The sequence below is a fragment of the Pongo abelii genome, chromosome 9 (assembly GCF_028885655.2).
Source record: "Pongo abelii isolate AG06213 chromosome 9, NHGRI_mPonAbe1-v2.0_pri, whole genome shotgun sequence".
NCBI lineage: Eukaryota > Metazoa > Chordata > Mammalia > Primates > Hominidae > Pongo > Pongo abelii.
In genome coordinates this window covers 34,724,339-34,740,693 of record NC_071994.2, presented here as the reverse complement: position 1 = coordinate 34,740,693, position 16,355 = coordinate 34,724,339, and positions in this window count along the sequence as shown.

Below are 16,355 nucleotides of genomic sequence, written 5' to 3'. Positions count from 1 at the left end.
AACCCAGGAATTTAGGGGCTCTTACTCCTATGTCACTTTTTAGGTTCATAATATGAACAAATAATGAAATATCTAAGTGCAAAACAGATAGTTCCTAAGCCCAGTGTTAGCCAAAAATGACCTGTCTTCTCCTTTAAAAGGAAATATCTGTGCAGGAACAATTTCACTTTTGAATATGAAGATTACACTCTTAGTTACCAGGAGAAAGTGGGTAAACACTTCATTAAATGCCTGAAAGATGTGATAATGAAGACAGGGATTTTCCTTTTTCCATTTGTTCAAAAGCGTGTCCAAATTCACACCCATAAGACACACGCACACACACACACACACACACAGAATGAGAAAGAGAGAAAGAACTAAAGAATTAATATTCATTAAGTGCGTACTCGGGGAAGATACCATATTAAATGCTTTCCATGCCTCAATTTTTGCATCAATCCTGTGAGGCAAATACTATTATCTCCCCTATTTTACAGATAGGAAACTGAATCCTTAAGGTCAAGTATCTTACTGGCAGTACCCGAAGCTTATGAGGCTAGACTCAAGATTCCAACCCAAGTGGGCCTAAGTAACATCTCATTTTCTCTGCAGCCTGATGCACACTATTTGAAAACAGAACTCCTGTTGAAATGGCCACTCTCAAATTTCACTCACAGTGTGAAAGTTGGTAACTTTCAGGCTGACTCCTTAGTGGTTTTGATCCAATCATAAAAACAGGCTTAGTCTTTTGGCCTAGCAATTTCGTTTCTAGGAGTTTTTCCTAAGGGAATAATCAGATACATAAGTGCAGAGGTTGTACAAGTAAATTCTATACATTGTTACTTAAGTTATTTATTATTGAGTTATTTATATTGTTCCATTGTTACTAAGCTATTATTTAAGCTATTAGACTCAAATATCTAATAAGAGATAGGCTAAATTCATTATGGTACATTCATACAGAATTTTTTTTTTTTTTTTGAGACGGAATCTTGCTCTTGTTGCCCAAGCTGGAGTGCAATGGTGTGATCTCGGCTCACCCCAACCTCTGCCTCCTAGGTTCAAGTGATTCTCCTGCCTCAGGCTCTTGAGTAGCTGGGATTACAGGCATGCACCACCACGCCCAGCTAATTTTGTATTTTTAATAGAGACAAGGTTTCTCCATGTTGGTTAGGCTGGTCTTGAACTCCGGACCTCAGGTGATCCGCCTGCCTCGGCCTCCCAAAGTGCTGGGATTACAGGCGTGAGCCACCGCTCCCAGCCTGAAAATTTTATGAAGTCATTAAAAGTCCTGTTGTAGATGACTATTCGATGATATGAGACACTCCTGTAACATATTAAATACAGAAACAGATGCCATACCAATTGTATAATATTCATACAGGGTATATAATTTGCATTTTAAATATGTATATGCATATATATATTTGAGATGGGGTCTTGCTCTGTTGCCCAGGCTAAAATGCAGTGGTGCAGTCTTGGCTCACTGCAGCCTTGATGTCCTGGGCTCAAGTGATCTTCCCATGTCAGCCTCCTGAGTAGCTGGGACTACAGGCACACACCTCTATGCCTGGGTAACTGTGTTATTTTTTTTGTAGAGATGGAGTCTCGCTGTGTTACTCAGGCAGTCTCAAACGCTTGGCCTCAAGAGATCATCCTACCTCAGCCTCCCAAAGCACTAGGATTACATGTGTGAGCCACCATGCCTGGCCTTGGAAAAAATATTGAAAGAGATACACTATACTTTCTCAAAACATATGACTGTGTTTAATTTGGCTCAAGGCTGACAACAGGCCTTCTTTAGCCAGAGGTTCGATGCAGAGTTTTTAATGAGGTTCTGTAAGGGTCAGCATGTCTCCACATTGCACATGGGAATGAAGTCCAGACTGCTTCATATAGGATGCAAAGCCTTAAATGAATCTGGCCTTCTGACCACCTATGCACTTTTGCATTTCTCATGATGCCTCAGCCACAAGGCCTTTTTGAGCTCCTGGGTTTCACCTGCTCAACCCTACTCCTGTGCAGGGCCTTTGCACATGCTGCCGCTTCTGCCTGGGGTGCATTCCCCCGTTCTCCCATGACTGCCTTATTTCTTCAGGGTCTCAGCTTACATGGCACCTCCTCAGGGGTCCTTCCCTGACTACCTACTGTAATGTAGGCTTCCCCTTTTATTCTCTCACATAGCATCCTGTTCCTTTTGTTTTCTAGCACATACCACAATTTGTGATTTTTCATGTGTTTACTTATTCAATGCCTACTGTCTTGTAGAATCTAAGCTCAGTGAGGGTAAGAGCCATGCCCTTTTTTTCAGGTGCCTACTAAGAGGTTATTAATGGTAGGAAATCAATAAATATTTGTGGAATGAATGTACAAAATTACTATGAAGTTATTAGGCACTGACTCCATACCTAGCAAACTGCCATGGAAGGTTTAGAAGCTTGTTGGAGAAAAGGCCTGGCGCAGTGACTCACGTCTGTAATCCCAGCACTTTGGGAGGCATAGGCAGGCGGATCACCTGAGGTCAAGAGATTGAGACCACCCTGGCCAACATGATGAAACCCCGTCTCTACTAAAAATACAAAAATTAGCTGGGCGTGGTGGTACACACCTGTAATCCCAGCTACTCGGGAGGCTGAGGCAGGAGAATCACTTGAGTCCGGGAGGCAGAGGTTGCAGCCACTTGAGATCGCGCCACTGCACTCCAGCCTAGCAACAGAGACTCTGTCAAAAAAAAAAAAAAAAAGGAAAAGAAAAAAAGAAGCAGCTTGTTGGAGAAGGAAAGCAGGGACTAGACAGTAGATGGCTGTATAATCAGAATAACACACAGGCTGCAACCATCCCTGCAAGGAAATGCTTCACTTATTTCTAAACCATTCTCCAAAAATGGCTCATCGGAGTTGAACTGTCTTACATCCTACAAGTAATATGAACTGAAGAGAAATATCACTGAGCACAGGCCTCCCATTATCCTAAAGTATCTAGGGCCAGGTACAGACATGATGTAGAACCAGCCTGTGCTGCTCTGGAAGTGCTCACAGCTCCTTTTGTCTCATGCAGTCCCTCTAAAGCTCTCTTCTTTGAGCAAGGAGAGAGAAACTGCTAGACTGTAGTCCAAGGGCTTCTCCCAAAGCCCTTGAGAACCACTGTGCTTCTCTAGGGCCCTGGTTCTCAAGTAGACATCATCACGTGCCTTGAAGAGCCACGTGGAAAACTAAAATGGTGGGAAAAGGAAAAAACAAATCCCCTGGGCTGGGCGAGTGGCTCACACCTGTAATACCAGCGCTTTGGGAGGCTGAGATGGGTAGATCATTTGAGGTCAGGAGTTCGAAACCAGCCTGGCCAACATGGTGAAATCCCATCTCTACTAAAAATACAAAAATTAGCTGGGCATGGTGGTGCATGCCTATAGTCCCAGCTACTCGGGAGGCTGAGGCAGGAGAATCGCTTGAACCTGGGAGGCGGAGGTTGCAATGAGCAGAGATTGCACCATTGCACTCCAGCCTGGATGACAGAGCAAGACTCCATCTCAAAAACAAAACAAAACAAAACAAAAAAACAGCAATAACAACAACAACAACAAATCCTTTTTGTGCTGAAAGAAAATCCCATAGCAGCTTCAAGGACAATTATGGGAAGAAATAGAACAGATAAAGCTAAACATTAACTTAATATTTTTTCTCCTGCAGATTGGAAAATGGCAACTCCTATCTGACTCCAGAAGCCAAACATGTAGGAGCAACTTTAGGCCCATCAGTGTTCCTGGGGAATGTTGACCATGGACTAGAAAACTGGGTGTGTGGGGTGGGGGCTGGGGATGGTGTTAATATTTTCCAAGCCCCATTCAAATAGCAACTTGTATCTCCTACCATGTACTCTATGCTGCTATCAATTTTTCCAACAGTTGATGGCAAATTCACCTCATAAATCAATCTATACAAGAGGTCAGGGGCCAACCACAGCCAATTAAAACCTCTCTGCAATAATTCATCCAAGATCTGAGTAAGGATTTTTTTCAAGTCCTAGGAGGCTCTTGTTTATTCTAATCAGATCAGTAGAGGAAGAACTAAATTCTAATCAGAATCAGTAGGACAGGACTCGCATTTTTCTCTTATCCTAGAGCACAAAGTCAGATATTTTTATAAGAGAAGGAAGAGGAAAAGGAGAAAGATATGAGGAAAGAGTGGGCTGAAGAAATAGAGGCCTTTTCTCTACATTAAGGAAAAGCTCTCCCCCAAGTTGGACCTGTTTCTAGTGGCTTTACCCTGGAGAGGTTCTATTCCAACCTCCTGGAGCTCTGAGTCCTGTCAGTGTTATGTTCCACAAATACATTAAAACTGCTATTTACTGAGTGCCTGCAACATGGAAGGAATCCTGAAAGATTAAAGAGACCAGTAAGCGTGTTGCTTTTTTTTTTTTTTTTTTTTTTTTGAGACAGAGTCTTGCTCTGTCTCCCAGGCTGGAGTGCGGTGGCACAATCTCGGCTCACTGCAAGCTCCACCTCCTGGGTTCATGCCATTCTCCTGCCTCAGCCTCCCGAGTAGCTGGGACTACAGATGCCCGCCACCACGCCCAGCTAATTTTTTTGTATTTTTGTACTTTTAGTAGAGACGGGGTTTCACTGTGTTAGCCAGGATGGTCTCGATCTCCTGACCTCATGATCTGCCCTCCTTGGCCTCCCGAAGTGCTGGGATTATAGGCATGAGCCACCGCACCCGGCCCAAGTGTGTTACTTTTTAGGAAACTTCAGATTAGAGGTTACCCAGGTGTGAGAAAGTACTGGAAAACTAGGAGGCTATATGGCATATACTATAAGTATATAAATATATAACTGCATGTACACACACACACACACACACACACAATAACGATATGATCATAGCTATATTTTCACCTGGACAAATTACTCAGCTTTTGAAACTTGTGTTTCTCATCTGTAAGATGGGCAGTAATAACAGTACAAACCTACAGGCACGTGGTAGATTAATGAGATGTTTGCAAAGTTCTAGCATGCTCTCTACCCCCAGAGTGCTCACTCAATGCTGGCTATACCTTAAAACAACATTAGACTCTAGGCCCTTCTGCAGGGCTCCCTGGTTATTAGCTCATTCGATTTCAAGCTCCTCCCTTCAGCCCCAGGTCCAGCCTGCCTCTTGACTGAACTCTCTTGGTACTGAGGTTGGGACCGAGGAAGTGCAGGCTTCTGTAGGCGAGTTGCCAATAGCCAGCCTCAACCTCCTCCCTGTGGCAGAGTCCCCCAATGGACAGCCCAGCACACTCCCAAGTGATTTGCAAGGCTCTGATTTAATCTGTCTCCCAGACAGCCTCAGGCACATAAGCAGACCTTCTAGCTACTTTTGAAAACAAAATGCCTTATTTTTATTTTCTAAATGTAAATATTTTTTTAAAAATGCTTATTATAACAATTTGCACAGATTTGAGGTGTACAATGAAAAAAATTAAGTTTCTCTCTCTCCACCCCTTTTACGTTACCTCCCATTCCATTAGCCCCATCCTGTGAGCCAATGGTAATGGTTTTGTGAATATCCTTCCATGACTTGTAAATACTTTAAAAAACGTTGATACATGCACATGCAATCATGTAGACATATGATAAATATTGCTCTGTAATTTGCTTTCTTTCTCCCCACTGGCCAAAGTATCATGGACATCTTTCCCAGCTATTATCTAGAAACTCCAGGCAAAGCTGTGAGGTCTTTACCAAGTTCTACAAGAGGCTCAACAAAGTAACTCAAAACATCTGCTTTGTCTTGCTCATTGTTACTATCTTTTCAATTTCATCCAAGGAGGTCCAGGGTATTAGGTTCCAAAGCCTAGTCTGGGATAAGGAATTATGTCAAAGAACTCATAACTTTTATTTCTCTGTAAAACTAGAGAAGCTATGGCTATTCACGGTCTGTTTCTCTCTTTCCTGGGAAATACTTGTTGACGTCAGCTTTTCTCTAGATTTTAAGACATATGCAAGGGAAAAGTGGGAGCAAGAGACACTGTCTTCCCCTTAGAGGTCTCTCTGCAGCTACCAACACCACATGGCCCTATCTGAGGACAAGGAAGCGGTGTGTGTGCTTGTGCAGACAAGTTTCGCCCACTCTGGGGTTGCCACATACAGGATGGCTAGGACCTGAATGACATCAGTCAAGTATGCAAGGCCCTTAGAAAGCACATCACAATAAAGAGTACAGCAAAGAATTTACTCCAATGTTGGAATAGCTAGTATTTTAATGAAACTGGCTGGAGTGAGTCCAAAAGTAGACTTAGAAGTCACCTTTCTTTTCAAGTTGTAGGCAATTTCTGAAAAAACAAACATGAGGTGGAATCCTGTCCTACACTCAGGACACCAGAGAGGGAGGAGGGAAGAGTGGAAGTTCACAGTGGTTGTGCCAACCCAACTGTTCTCTTCTCTTGTTCTGTATCAAGTCAACCCCATCAGGAGGGAAAGACCCATCTAGAGGGATAACGATGTTCTTGGGATGAGGAATTTGGGTGTCTCTCAACTCTGCCAGGAAGACGAGATACCAACACACCCTCACATCCACCTTGTGTTGGTACAGAAGAATATGTAAAGGGACACTGAGTGAATCAAGACATACACGAGACATGTGAAAGAGACATACAGGAGAATATGTAAAGAGACACACCTGAGTGAATCAAGATAAGAGTAAAAAAAAAAAAAAGTAAGTATCTTGGGAGAGAAAAGAGTGCTCTGACACCAGACTTAAGCCCCTAAATCCTACCTAGCTCTAACAAGGAGAAGGAGGCTCCTTCCAGCTGGGAACAGACCAGACTTCGTAAAGTTATCACTCACCCACCTTGTTTATTATTGTCTGAGAGCCAGAGAAAGGGGCTATGTTTTCTGTAGGCTAAAGGGAAATCAGAACACTTCACGTGGGATTCATGAGCATCGTGGAGCCTGATAGAAATTAGAAAGCAAAGATCACATGGCATGGAGAACCTCAGCGACAAACACACATATACATTCTCTAATCACACTCTGGGTATGTGTTTATCACTAGGCTGTAAGCTTCCTGAAGAGGGGTGGGTGTTTTATTCCCTGTCCACCCTGTGTCAGTCATCCTTTAACAGGAAATGAGATTTATGAGTCAGGAGCTCAATAAACATTTGTGAAATGAACTCAGTCATAGAAGAGGCTCTGTTCTGATTGTCAGTAGAAACAACTTCATCTTCAGCTAATAATGTTCAGAGTCTGGCATATAAAGGACTAGACTAGCCAGGGCACAAGGAGTAGACAAGCAAAAGTTAAAGAAGATGTTGCCTCCAGCCTTCCCAACGGATTGAATAGAGTAGCCATCTGCTACTCCATGAATGACTCCATCTGTTTAAATTTCTTTTCAACTTTCTCACTGAAATTATTTTACCATGGTGGTCAAATCTCCTTCATTCCCAATTTTTGGACATGAGACTTAAAATATTTATTTTTATAATTATTTATTTTTGAGACAGGTTCTCGCCGTGTCACCCAAGCTGAAGCGCAGTGGTGCTATCACAGCTCACTACAAGCTCAACTTCCCAGGCTCAGGTGATCCTCCCACCTCAGCCTCCTGAGTAGCTGGGACTACAGGCACATACTACCATGCCCAGCTTACTTTTTGGGTTTTTTGGAGAGATGGGGTCTCACTATGTTGCCCAGGCCGGTCTCAAACTTCTGGGCTCAAGCGATCCACCCACCTCAGCCCCTCAAAGTGTTGGGATTCCAGGCAAGAGCCACCACGCCTAGACTTTTAAATACATACATATATTTATAAATATATAATATATAATATTTATAAATAATATAAAAATATATATTTTTAAGGAATATGTATAGGTCCCCTAACCTAGAACCTGATGTATGCTCTCAGATCCTGGTTTCCTTCTCTTTCCCACGCTTTGAGCTTTGCTTCATGAAAGTTTGAGTAAAGGCATGCAGATTCTTTCCTGAGAGCCTGATTCGACAAGAGAAAGAGGTATGAAGGCCAAGGAGGAGTTCAGTGGGGAGCTGGGGGAAAGGTGCTGTTTTGGTGAGCGCTCCTAGCTTGCTAGCAGACAAGGACTACTCATGCGAACAGCTGCAAAATCAAGGTCACTGGATGCTTAGAAGCCAGATTGAACACACACAAGACCGTGTTTCAGGAAAAGTCCAAATGACCAGAACCTAACTCAGACTCCCCTCAGAAAACTCTTTCTGTAGTAGACTTTGTTATGGTTATAATGTATCTAGTTCATTCCCCACTGCAAAAAACAAAAACAAAAACAAAACAAACTTGTTGACAGACTTGATGAAGAATGCTGTGCTAACTTTCTCCAAACATGACCTAGAAAAAAGTGACAATGGAAGATGTCCCACCATAGCAGATAACAGAGGTGAAACCTTCCTCCAATCCCACCCCCATTTTGAACAATAAAATTTAAATTATTTAGAAATTTAAATTATCTGTGGCCAATTATAACATTTTCTTTCCAGAGATTTATAATGTGAAATGATTAAATGTGTTATTTTGTTCGAAAGTGTTTAAAGTTGTACAGTGAGACACAGGAAACGAAAGGAAGACTCCTCAGGTTCCTTAGAAATAAGGAAACCTGAGAATAAGAAAATGGTATGATAGGGGCTGGGTGTGGTGGCTCACGCCTGTAATCCCAGCACTTTGGGAGACCAAGTGGGAGGATCACTTGAGGTCAGGAGTATGAGATTAGCCTGGGCAACATGGTGAAACCCCGTCTCTACTAAAAAATACAAAAATTAAGTGGGCATGGTGGTGCACGCCTGTAATTCCAGCTACTCGGGAGGCTGAGGCAGGAGGATTGCTTGAACCCAGGATGCAGAGGTTGCAGTGAGTCAAGATCACTCTACTGCACTCCAACCTGGGTAACAGGGCGAGACTCCATTGCAAAAAAGAAAAGGAAAAAAAAAAAAAAGAAAGAAAATGGTATGATGGGTAACTCTGTGTTCTGGCTAACTTAAATTCTGATATAGGCGCCACCCAGTCTTTGCAAAGTCTTTGACAAACTGGCATTTCTCAAATTTGTGCAAGACTCCTTAGAAGTGCTGGTTGAAAAGGTATAAAATTCAGTGATGAACTACAAAGTAAGTATCTCATTTTTTTCCCCGTCTGATTTAGTTTGATTCTGTTACATTTGTTCTTCTAAGTATTTTCTCTTTCTCTGCCATGTTTTCCTATGCCATCATTTTAGTTTCCAATACTGCTGCAACTATGCCTTTAGAATATCAAAATTTTTGGCCGTGCACGGTGGCTCACGCCTGTAATCCCAGCACTTTGGGAGGCTGAGGAGGGAGGATCACGAAGTCAGGAGATCGAGACCATCCTGGCTAACACGGTGAAACCCTGTCTCTACTAAAAAATTTAAAAAAAAAAAAAATTAGCCTGGCGTGGTGGTGGGTGCCTGTAGTCCCAGCTACTCCAGAGGCTGAGGCGGGAGAATGGCATGAACCCGGGAGGCGGAGCTTAGAGTGAGCCGAAATCACGCCACTGCTCTCCAGCCTGGGCAACAGAGAGAGACTCCATCTCAAAAAAAAATTGTATTTACATATTGATTCTTTTTTTTTTTTTTTTGAGACAGAGTCTCGTTCTGTCGCCCAGGCTGGAGTGTAATGGTACAATCTCAGCTCACTGCAACCTCTGCCTCCCGGGTTCAAGCAATTCTCCTGCCTCAGCCTTCCAAGTAGCTGGGACTACAGACGAGTGCCACCAGAGCAGGCTGATTTTTGTATTTTTAGTAGAGACGCGGTTTCACTATTTTGGCCAGGCTGGTCTGGAACTCCTGACCTCGTGATCCACCCACCTCAGCCTCCTCAAGTGCTGGGATTAGAGGCATGAGCCACTGTGCCCGGCCCCCATATTAATTCCTTTTTTCACATTAGAATCACCCAGAAGGCTTTTATTTTTCTCTTAGCCTTATTGAGGTATAGGTAACAAATAAAATTGTATAAATTTCAATTGTACGATGTGATGATTTGATATACATATACACTGTGTAATAATTACCACAATCAAATTAATTAACACATCCATCTCCAAGCATAGTTACGTGTGTGTATGTGTAGTATGTGTAGTACACTTAAGATATACTCTTAATAAATTTCAAGTAAACAATACATTAATTGATTCTTTTATTCTATACATAGTAATTGAATTTCCAAGTACTGTGTCAATAACTGAGTTTTAAAAGATTAATAACATCTCTGAATCCACCCAGATATAGAGAGAATTTAGGCTGGGCACGGTGGTTCATGCCTGTAATCCCAGAACTTTGGGAGGCCGAGGTGGGAGGATTGCTTGAGCCCAGGAGTTCCAGCCTACAGTGAGCTGTGATTGTTCCACTGTACTCCAGCCTGAGTGCAATGAAAACTCAGGTAACTGTGGAAAACAGTGTCTTGACTGAATATTGTCAGGGTAAAGACAAAAAGAACTATACATAAATGCTGTACTCTATTTAGTAAATGTGTTCCTCATTAAGCATTTACACGACACGAACAAATAAGTAAACAGATTGTAAATAATTGCAGCCAGGTTTCTCACTGTTGGAGAAGGAAGTTTTAAACAAGGAAAGGAGAAAGGTTAAAATGAACTCTCTGATGTTGGACTGGAATCGAAGGAATCAGTATTAACTCATCATTATCATTACATATATAAATTGCATATTAATATATGAAATTATGTTAGTATATATTAATAACAGATACTAATATATTTATATATACATATGTATACACAAATACAGAAAGATAGGTGGCACTGATGGGTATATATGCATAGTTTATACATAGTTTTATAGCTTTGTCTGCTGGAAGTGTCTAGAAGCAATGATACCCAGTCTCATGTCTAGATCTCAGTTTCTTTCTTTTTTTTTTTTTTTTTTTTTGAGACGAAGTCTCACTCTGTCATCCAGTCTGGAGTGCAGTGGCGCAATCTTGGCTCACTGCAACCTCCGCCTCCCCAGTTCAAGCGATTCTCCCGCCTTAGTCTCCTGAGTAGCTGGGACTACAGGCACCTGCCACCACGCCTGGCTAATTTTTTGTATTTTTAGTAGAGACAGGTTTTCACCATGTTAGCCAGGATGGTCTTGATCTCCTGACCTCATGATCCACCCGCCTCGGCCCCCCAAAGCTCTGGGATTACAGGTGTGAGCCACAGCGCCCAGCCCCAGATCTCAGTTTCTAAACACCATCCTTCAGTAAAAGGAACCAGAGCTCCTTGGAAAAGTGGCAAGCCAGGAGTAGGGAAAACACAAGATGAGTCTGGAAAAATCTGTAAAGCCAGAAAGTAAGAATGTGCTCAAAATCAGATGAGGCATAGCAAAAGAAAACACAAACCAAGCTGAGGAGCTCCTTATGGACAAATTAGAACAATTTGAGCAACAAAATAAAATTTGATACTATTGAATTTTGCCTACAGAATAAAATAAACTTTCATGAGTCCATACTGATATAAATGTATAATTGAATAAACAGATGGCTGATCTTAGTGCAGTGGCTCATGCCTGTAATCCCAGCATGTTGGGAGGCCAAGGCAGGAGGATCACCTGAAGTCAGGAATTGGAAGTGAGACCTCATCTGTATACAAAATTTTAAAAATTAGTCAGGTGTGGTGGCACACACCTGTAGTCCTAGCTACTCAGGAGACTGAAATGGGAAGATTGCTGGAGTCCAGGAGTTGGAGATTGTAGTGAGCTATGATCGTGCCACTGCACTCCAGATTGGTCGACACAGTGAGGCTCTGTCTCTTTAAAAAAAAAAAAAAAAAAAAATACAGTTAATCATTTTCAGGCTGCAATGCTGCAGAACACCAGAACTTATTTCTTCTATCTAGCTGTAATTTTGTATCCATTAATCAACCTCTCCCCATCCTCCTCTCCCGCTCCCTTTCCCAGCCTCTATCACCCACAATTCTACTCCCTACTTCTACGAGCTCAATTTTTGTTTAGCTCCTACATATGAGCAAGGATATGCAGTCTTTGTTCTCTGTGCCTTACTTATTTTACTTTAACGTAATGTGCTCCAGGCTCATCCATGTTGCCACAAATGACAGGATGTTTTTCCTTTTTATGGCTGAGTAGTATTCCATTAAGTATATATACCACATTTTCTTTATCCATTTATCTGTTGATAGACCTTTAGGCTGATTCCGTGTCTTAGCTATTGTGAACAGTGCTGTAATAAACATGGGAGTTTTTTTGATATGCTAATTTCCTTTCCTTCAGATAAATATCCAGTAGTGAGTAGGATTGCTGGATCGTATGTTAGTTCTATTTTTAGTTTTTTGAGAAACCTCCACACTGTTTTCCATAATGGTTGAGACAGCTCTTCTTTACAGTAGAATTCCAACAAAGAAGGGAAGAAGGAAGTAGAAAATCACCATTAGTCAAATATCACAATAATACTTGCTGCAGACAACATCCACAAATGGATGCCATAAGCAGCAGGCAAGAGTGTGAGGTGTTTCAAAGTTTCAAAGTGTCTCTCCCAAGATATTTATTAACTACAAAGGGAAAGATAGTAACTCTACAATGGAGAAATCTCGCAGACAACGCCTTAACCAAATGAACCAAGCTTAAGTCACCAACAATAAGAACTGACATCCTGAACCCTTTGATATTAGAAGGCACGACATCATTTCTGAAGTATTCTGGCCAAAAATGAATAACGTCATTCCAATCATGAGAAAACATCCGAAAGCCAAATGGCGGGACACTGCATAATGGTAGGATAGGCTTCAAGAGTATTGAGGTCACGAAAGCCATGGAAAGAGCAAGAAATTTACAGACTGGAGGAGACTGAGGAGACCAAATAACTCGATATGACGGGCCTGTTGGGTAAGAACTTGGAACAGAAAAAGAAATTAGAGAAAAAAACTGGTGAAAATTAAATTGTCTCAATGTTAATTTCCTGGTTTTGATAACTGTGCTATGGTTATATAAGACATTAACAATCTGGCTGGGCACAGTGGTTCCCACCTGTATTCCCAGCACTTTGGGAGGCCAAGGCAAGTGGATCACTTGACGTCAGGAGTTCGAGACCAGCCTGGCCAACATGGTGAAACCCCGTCTCTACTAAAAATACAAAAATTAGCCAGGCGTGGTGGAGTTCCATGACTTATCAATAGATATATCTATATTGACTTATACAACACTAAAGGTGCATAAAACTAAATTTATTTGTTAGCTACTCGGGAGGCTGAGGCAGGAGAATCACTTCAACCTGGGAGGCAGAGGTTGCAGTGAACAGAGATGGTGCCACTGCACTCCAGCCTGGGTGACAGAGAGAGACACCATCTCAAAAATAAAAATAAAAAATAAAAAAATCGGTGTTAAGATGCCCCACTTACATATCCCACTGCCACTGACTGCTCCCCACCGTTTTCCCATAGCACTTACCATCTTTTTTTTTTTTTTTTTTTTGAGACAGAGTCTCGCTCTGTCACCAGGCTGGATGGAATGCAGTGGCAGGGTCTCGGCTCACAGCAACCTCCGCCTCCCAGGTTCAAGTGATTCTCCTGCCTCAACCTCCCAAGTACTGGGACTATAGGAACATGCCACCATGCCCAGCTAATTTTTGTATTTTTAGTAGAGACAGGGTTTCACCATGTTGGCCAGGATGGTATCGATCTCTTGACCTCACGATCCACCTGCCTCAGCCTTCCAAAGTGCTGGTATTACAGGCGTGAGCTACCGCGCCCAGCCGCACTTACCATCTTCTAACATATTATATAATGCACTGCTTTGTCATGTGTATGTTTTACTGTATGCTCCCCCACTAGAAGACAAATTTCCTGAGGTTCTTTGTTTTGTTTACTGGTTTATCCTGAGCTCCCAGAAAAATATCTGGCACAGCGTGAGCAATCAATATATATGTGTTTAATAGATGAATGAGTAAACATTTGCAAAAAAAATAAATACAAGAAAACATATGTATAGAAAAATGCTGCAAAGTCAAATGCCTTCAGGGCTTGGCCTGGTAACTTAAGTATGTGAAGGGCTGTTTTGTTCACTGATACATCTCATGTGGCCCAAATAGTGCCTGCTACATAGGAGACATGCAATAAATATTTGCTGAAAGAATTAATATAAAATATTTTTGTTAAATGGGTACAAATTACACATCTGAAGTTTTAGTAGTGTTTTAATTGTATAAACACTGCTATGTTGACTTATACAACACTAAAGGTGCGTAAAACTAAATTTACTTGTCAAGGCAAAGATATTCTAAATATCTCTTATTTTATTTGATCCACACTAAATAGTTCACTTTTTTTTTTTTTTTTTTTTTTTGGAGATGGAATTTCACTCTTGTTGCCCAGCCTGGAGTGCAATGGTTTGATCTCAGCTCACCACAACCTCCGCCTCCCGGGTTCAAGCAATTCTGCCTCAGCCTCCCGAGTAGCTGGGATTACAGGTATGCACCACCACGCCCAGCTAATTTTGTATTTTTAGTAGAGACAGGGTTTCTCCATGTTGGTTAGGCTGGTCTGGAACTCCTGACCTCAGGTGATCTGCCTGCCTCGGCCTCCCAAAGTGCTGGTATTACTGTCATGAGTCACAGGACCTGGACTAAATTTTACTTTCTTAAAAAAAAAAAAAAAAGTTTGTTGGAAGAAGATATTTTCAAAAATGCTATAGTAGGCCAGGCATGGTAGTTCATGCCTGTAATCCTAGCACTTTGGGAGGCCGAGGTGGGAGGATCGCTTGAAGCCAGGAGTAACCAACCTGGGCAACAGAGCAAGACTCTGTCTCTACAAAAAAAAAAAAAAGAAAAAAAATAGTAGGACATGATGGCATGCACCTGTAGTTCCCAGCTACTAGGAGGCTGAGGCAGGAGGATTTCTTGAGCCCAGGAGTTCAAGGCTGCAGTGAGCAAGGATGCACCACTGCAATCCAACCTGGGGGACAGAGCAAGACCTTGTCTCAGAAAAAGAAAATGCTTTACTAAGGTGTGGTGACAGTATCATATATTGCTGGTGGCAATATTAATTGCTACTGCCTTTCTAGAGCACAATCCAGCCCAATGTAAAAGATCCTTTAAAAAAATGTGTTTAAGCTTTCACAAAGCAATTCCTCTTCTGGAATCTATCTTCTGAATTGAATCACCCAGCTATAGTCATCTCAGAGTTATACAAATGAGTGACCAAAAAAGTGAATTGACAATGTGAAAATCGGTAAGTAAATAATAATATATCTGAATTATGGACCATTTTGCAGGTGCTAAAATGCATGTCTGTAAAGAGCTTTTAGTACCATGAGAAAGTGCTTGTACTAGAATGTTAAGCGATAAAGAGGAGGATGTACAATTGTATAAGGAGTATTATCATCATAACGTAAAATATGATTTTAAAAAATTGAAATATGCAGGTATGTAAAACCTTTGGAATTTTTTTCTGCTTCTTTTTACTTTTACTTTTCGTTCATCTATAATTAACATATAACACTTAAATTCAGAAGTGACATCAATGATAAAATATGAAAACACTGAATGGATTAATCCTGAAATATGAAATAAACATCAAATGCCAAAATAAAATTTGTTTGAAAAGTTACAGTATTACTGAAATAAATGCTAAATGGATCCAAGACCTAAATGTAACAAATAAAATCAGAGAATTACTAAAAGGAAACACAGGCAAATTGCTTCATAACCTTTCTAACTATGACTCAAAGCCTAGAAACAATAAAAAAATGATAAATTTAAATGCATTAAAAACTTCTTATGGAGAAACAAAAGAACACCATATGCAAACAGCGGCAATAACAACAAAAGACAAATGGTGGGAGGTATTTGCAACTCTTATTACAAAGGGTCAATTTCCCTAATACATACAGGCCTCTTAAAATTGAGAGGAAAAACCGCAAAACCTTATAGAAATATGAACATAAAACATGACCATTCAGTTTATAGAGAAAGATATACAAACAGCTCTTTAATATATGAAAAGATGCTCATCCTCTTTCATAGTAACAAGTCTGCAAATTAAAACTACACTGAGGCTGGGCGTGGAGGCTCACACCTCCAATCCCAGCACTTTGGGAGGCCGAGGCCAGAGGATCTCTTGAAGCCAGGAGTTCCAGACCAGCCTAGTGAACATAGCGAAACCCGTCTCTACTAAAAAATACAAAAATTAGCTGGGCATGGTGGCGAGCCAAGATGGCACCTCTGCACTCCAGCCTGGGCGACAGAGCGAGACTCCATCTCAAAAACAATAATAGTAATAATAAAAGAAAAACAAAAAATAGTTCTGATGGGTTCAGTGTCTCACACCTGTAATCCTAGCACTTTGGAAGGTCCAGATTGGCGGGTCACTTGAGCACAGGAGTTTGAGACCAGCCTGGGCAACATGGCGAGACCTCTT